The sequence below is a fragment of the Borostomias antarcticus genome, assembly GCF_949987555.1.
Source record: "Borostomias antarcticus genome assembly, chromosome: 8".
NCBI classification, from domain to species: Eukaryota; Metazoa; Chordata; class Actinopteri; order Stomiiformes; family Stomiidae; genus Borostomias; species Borostomias antarcticus.
Window position 1 is genome coordinate 21,191,855 of NC_140241.1, and position 6,000 is coordinate 21,197,854.

Below are 6,000 nucleotides of genomic sequence, written 5' to 3' on the forward strand. Positions count from 1 at the left end.
TCTTGTCGTCATGCAGAGAGTATTTGCCCGGACATATGTACCGTTTGAACAGCAGAGGATCCCACATGTGAAGCCTGCCGTCAAAGAGGCGTTTCAGTCTCTCTCTCGGATCAGACCAGGGGTAAATTAAACTGTGCGTTCAAACATGTGGGGCCTGTTCCAGCACAGCACGGCTCCCGAAAGAGGAAGGGAGCGCGAGGCTGCCGGCCTATTTAGCTCGTAGCGTCCTCCTAGCGTCCTCCTAGCAAGCTCCTAGCGTCCTCCTAGCATCCTCCTAGCATCCTCCTAGCATCCTCCTAGCAAGCTCCTAACGTCCTCCTAGTGAGCTCCTAGCGTCCTCCTAGCGAGCTCCTAGCATCCTCCTAGCAAACTCCTAGCATCCTCCTAGCGTCCTCCTAGTGAGCTCCTAGCGTCCTCCACCACCAAAGGAGAAAGTGAGAGGGATCTTTTTCTGTCCATTTCTACCGGTGTTACACTAGCAGCTTCTAGTCTGTCCTGCTTCTGAATATCATCGTCCAAAGTCGCGTTCTGTGGAACACCGCCCCTTTCCGATGACTTCAGTCCGGTTGAAAATCTAACCCTAATGCAATCTCTATGGGTTCCGGAGGGCTAGATAGTAAATGTCATATGTAGCCTAAATAGTTTTATCCATTGCACATTAACAGCCCCTAGTGCCACTGCTCTTTTTTCTGGATTTGCTGCACTTAAATGAAACGTGGGCCTGTGTAATAACTGAATCTGATGATTGCGAGAGTCAATTTGTTTCTCATTAATGCTTAAGTAATTGCCTTAACATCCAAAAGTGTCTTTGAGGGGGAACTGACAAAACGGCAGCAACTGATTTTATTAATGATTATATTGGAACGTTCATTAATTTTTCATTCACGTTCATTCATCGCAGAGCTGAACACTATTCAAGACCGACAGTGAACGAGCTGTCCACAAATACCGCAGCCTACAGTCGGCTATGTAACCTAAGAAACAATCCTTCTCTTATATTGCCATCTGGTTACTGGTGGTATTGCTACGAGTGGTGGCCAGAAAAAACAAATTGTTCAACGCAATGTGACGATGTCAAGCTACTGTAGCTGATTTAGATTAATTGACCCATTGAACCGGTCACCTTAACCATCATCACAACAATTGCCCCTCCTGGGAGATTTGGCAGAAGCCGCCATTGGCCAGGCTGTCATAGGGCAGCTCTAGATACTGTATGGTTGCAGCACTGTGACGTATCGCACAGAGTGCGCGCTATTACCGGTAGAGCGTAGAAGAAGAAGCAGAAAACCCAGAAACGAAGGAACAGTGAGTGTAAAATAGGCTATAACAGTGGTTATTTCACCTATAAACGACCAGACAAGGCCCCAACATGACAAAAGACATCTACAGGAATGCATGGTGAGCATCAGATTTGAAATTCGCCGTTTGGAATAGTCCGGTCACCCTTTTCTATAACCTTATATACGTGACCCCAGATTAGAGGAGTGACAGCGTATCTCTGGGGTCACATCGGGGCTAGATACTGAAGTGTGTTACGCTTTATTCACCTGACTCATCTCCTGGTTGCCAGGTTCTCTGTGGCTGTAGTGTCGGCTGTAGAGGGAGGGAGGGGGGGGGGTCATGTTTGCTACCCACCACTAGAGCAGCTCTCTGTCGAGGCTGTTTGTGAATTGGTTCCACCCCCTCCCCCCTCCCTCACCGCCGTGGCGAGCCAGCCGGGATGGATCGGAGCGGCTGGTGCTCCAGACGACTTTGGCCATAAAACAAATGTTATTATGTCAAAAGAGGCCCGCAGACATAAATTGCCAGTGTAGTGCAGTGCATTTGAAAATGTAAAGTGCTTCCTGTAGTTTGTTACTGCAGCCTTTTTTACAGCCTCGGTTCAACTCCAACGAGCGTGTTCCTGTCAAGGGCAGCGCCATGCTCTCCATCGTGAGGGAGGGAGGGACGGGGGGAGTGGGAGAGGGACAGATTTAGAGGGAGGGAAAGAGGGATGGAGAGAGATAGAAAGAGACTGGCTTCTGCCGAAAACGGGGGGAAAAAAACACTAAAACCAAATAGAAATGCACTCACAGACAGTCCATTACTTTTCACAAATTAAATAGGTATTATCTTTAAATATTTAAAGGTTAGATGAATGTTGATAATGGATTTAGGCAGCCATTAAGCTCTAATTGCTTTCTAATGTAGTTAGTGAAAGACATTTGATACAATTTGCGCAGAACTGAGGGGGAACACAGGGACCCTTTTTTTTTTTTGGTACCACCGCCTGTTTGGCTCCACATTAACCCATAACAGGGTTGACGCCAGACCCGCCCACTCAGCCATGTTGAGGATGCCGAGCGGGAAAACAAAAGGGCCTCGCCGCCGTTCCAGAGAAGCATCGCCCGTTCCCGCCCTCAGCCAATGGCGCACTAGCACCCACGCACATGCTAACTTGTTAGCGCTTTCTCACCCCGGGTAGGAACCAGGAATAGGGTGTCAATCCCACCACGCCCCCCCCCCACACACACACACCTCCCCACCCCCACACTGACGCTAACATCGCCATGTCGACGGGAGGCTGTTCAGGCACGAACGCCAGAGATGGCGGCCGCGCAGACAAAAGGGCGATTCTTTCAGCGCGGAGGGAGGAACCCGGGTTCAGAGCGGCGCCAGGAAGGTCTAGACCGAGCAAAACAGAGGTGAGAGTATGGGAACTGGAGCTTGAGTCAACCGTCTTGGGGTTTTTATCTGGACTCGACACCGGCTGAAGGTCACAGCAGCGCAGGTGTTCACACGAGCAGCGGGGAAGTTAACCACTCTCGTTTTCTTTTTTCCTCGTCGTTCCCACCGTTTGTTGAGGCGTTGTTTGAGGACGGCGAGCTGATCTGAGACCTGCTCTCCCCCACTTCCCTTAGACCTTGGACGATCCCCCCCAAGGCCTTCTCAGCACGGAGGGTCCCAATCGACCCTACGTCAATACGTTTGACGCAGACTTTAAATGACAAGCTTTCTCTCAGCTTTGCTGTCAATTTCGATATTCACAACAACAAAAAAACACAGAGTGTAGTTCTCATTTCACCGAGGGCACTAACACTGAATAATTTGTTGAGGTTGAACACAGAGGAACATTAGTTTCAGCTTCAGTTAGATTCACTCTGAGCGTGAGCGGAGGAGGGAGGGGGGAGGAGGAGGATGAGGAGGAGGGGGGGCCGCTGAATACCGTGTCTTTGTTTTGTTGTTGTTGTCGTACTACGCCGGGCATAATTAACACTAATGCTTCTGTAGCCCGGCGTTTCAGCAGCGGCGTTTGTCATCAGCAACGCCACCAGAACTGAGGCGACGCCAGACCCTCGCTGACGGGAACGGGGAACCGACGGCAGAAAAGAGCCTCTCTTGTTATTTTCTGGTATGCCACAGCGAGAGAGAGAGAGAGGGAGAGAGAGAGAGAGGGAGAGAGAGGAAGAGAGAGAGAGAGAGAGAGAGAGGGGGAGAGAGAGAGAGGGAGAGAGAGAGGGAGAGAGGAGGCCAGAGTGAACACAAAATGGCTTTGCTACATTGTCCAGATATAAGCTCTTTTGTAAGAGGATGTCTTTTTTTCATTTTTTTTTCATAAGCCCAACCCTTGCGTGCTTGTGTGTTCCCTAGCCTTTTCAGAGGGGTCTTCTCAGGCCACCTGCCTGATCAGAAACAGGGGGGTCAATTCGCCCTAAAACCCCCCCGTCCGTCCGTCGTGCTAATATCAGTTAAAGATTTCCTGGCGTATCTCAGTGCGGTTCCGACCCGACCCGGCGCCCTGGCAGAGCGTCCGTCTGGTGACGCCATGCCGAGCTCTTACCTGGGCCGGCGCCGGATCAGCCAGGCTCCGCAGACAAACAGGCATCTGTGCCGGTGTGAGGCGGGCGCGCGGTGACGTCCGGCTCCAGCTCAACGCTGAGATCATGTTGAGACTTGAGGAGGAGGGGGGAGGGGGTGGGGGGGGGGGGGAGAGAGCAGGGGGAGAGTTGAGTCTCGGTGTTGTTTCACCACAGGAACAGCCCAGTCCTTGTGAGCCGTGTCGGGTCTGGGGGAGGGAGGAGTGTGTGTGTGTGTGTGTGGGGGGGGAGGGGGGGCTGACTATGTGTCTGTTCTCAGGGCGGGGTTCGCCGGAGACCTCCATCGGGGCAAATACGAGTTTGACAAGATGTCACTTGCAGTTTGTTTCAATATTGCATGTGTTAACAAGTGAATAAGCGACTACGGCTGTAGCCTCCGGCGGCCATGGCGGCCACCGCTAGCCGATACACACCCGGGTCCGGGCCTTGTCTGGTTGTCGGGTCCGGGCTGTGTCTGGTGGTTTCGGCCCGTTCCCCCCAGAGACCCCCCGGCTGCATTCCAGGCCGCGTGTTCCCCAGCTCCCGCGGGGGCCTGTAGGGGCTAGCCTAGCGTTAGCACGCCGGCGGCGCTGGGAAAGGTCTTCGGGACCTCCCCCCCCCTTTGAAGTGTTCCTGTCCCACACCTCCAGATGTGCGCCGGGCTTCGCAGTGTGTGTGTGTGTGTGAGCGAGCGCGAGGCCACTTCCTGTCATTCTGGGATTAGCCAACGTTCATTACCGGGGGGTTTAGGGCTAGACACGACACAGACGGTCCCGGGTCTACACTGTCGGGACTCCCGGCAGCTTCTGCACTTTTTGTTTTTCTTAGTTTTCAATGCCCCCTCTTACCCCCCCCTCTTACCCCCCCCCCCCTCCCTGATGCCCGAGGGTACCTTTCTGTCAGGGAGAATTCCGCCTGTAAGGCCACCTTTTCACTCCTCACTCCTCCGGCGGCTTTGTCGGTGCCGATACGCGATTATGGAGAAAGGGAGCAGGCGGATGAATGATGGATGATGTTTGTACAGTAAACGGTTGGGGCCAGGTCCCTGATTAGCTTCACCGTAGACCTAGCGAGTGTTTGGGGGCTGTTTGTAGAAGTCGATGAAGTGACTTAAGAGCCAAGGCAGTGCCGGTCACACAGGCTTGTGACCTTCATCGTCGGTGGTCAAAGGCAAATTGAGGCCGGCACATTGGCCGGTTGGTTTTGCCGTTCGTGAGTTGTTTGGGTCGGGTGCGTTCGTTTCGCAGCGGACTCTCTCACCTGCCTCTGGATGGTTGATGGAGGTGGAAATCCAACCCGAAAGGCAGATTCCACTGCTCACTTTCACTTCTGCCATTTCTCAAGAAATGAGCTATTTTGTCCCGAACCGCCACATTATCCCTCGCAGGTGCCTGTTTTTGGGGTTGGTTATTTTCGATACCACCTGCCCCTCTCTCCCCCCTCGTTAGACGTCTTCGGCGTGGCTGTTGAACAACCGCGCGTGAACGGTAATGTGGACTTTTCCAGTCGGTCATGGGCTCGAGCTAAAGAGCTGTGATTTGATAACGTATCAATGAGAGCAGGATATGACGTCACGCATTCTTGTCAGCTCTGTTTGCCCAGAGATGCTATCAGAGGGTGAATGACTGGGAGCAGGGGGGGATTACGACTCAACCTTCGTGAACTCTGTGTCGAAAGTCAGTCGTGTTTGCACTTGACGATACGAAGCTATACAAGGAAGAGAAGACAGCAGGAGAGGGAGAGGAGGGAGAGGGAGGGAGGGGGGGAGGGAGGGGGGAGAGGGAGAGGAGGGAGAGGGAGGGGGGGAGAGGAGGGAGAGGGAGGGGGGGGAGAGGAGGGAGAGGGAGAGGCGGGAGAGGGAGGGGGGGGAGAGGAGGGAGAGGAGGGAGAGGGAGGGAGGAGGGAGAGGAGGGTGTGTGGAGGGTTATCCAGGGTACACTCTCTTTGCCGCGGGGGTCTCGGGGAGGTCTACGGGCCACCTCGTCCACCGTCCAGTAGCCTAGGAGGACAGCAGGGACAGGGGCACCGCACTGTCCCTCGTTAATCCACTTTCTCTGTAACCAACAGCACATGCTAAAACCCAGATAGCAAGCGGATATGGGCCATATACAGGCCAGATCTGGCCCTTGTGGCTTAGTTCCGGCCCATATATGGCCCAGAATTA

General features: G+C 53.5%; 1 protein-coding gene across 1 annotated transcript in view; it reads left to right on the forward strand.

Moving 5' to 3' along the window:
* tcf4 (transcription factor 4) overlaps window positions 1-6,000 on the forward strand; it is a gene marked incomplete at both ends in the record, with an annotated part of 150,076 nt that overhangs the window by 11,976 nt on the left and 132,100 nt on the right. The gene's annotated exons all lie outside the window — the stretch shown is intronic.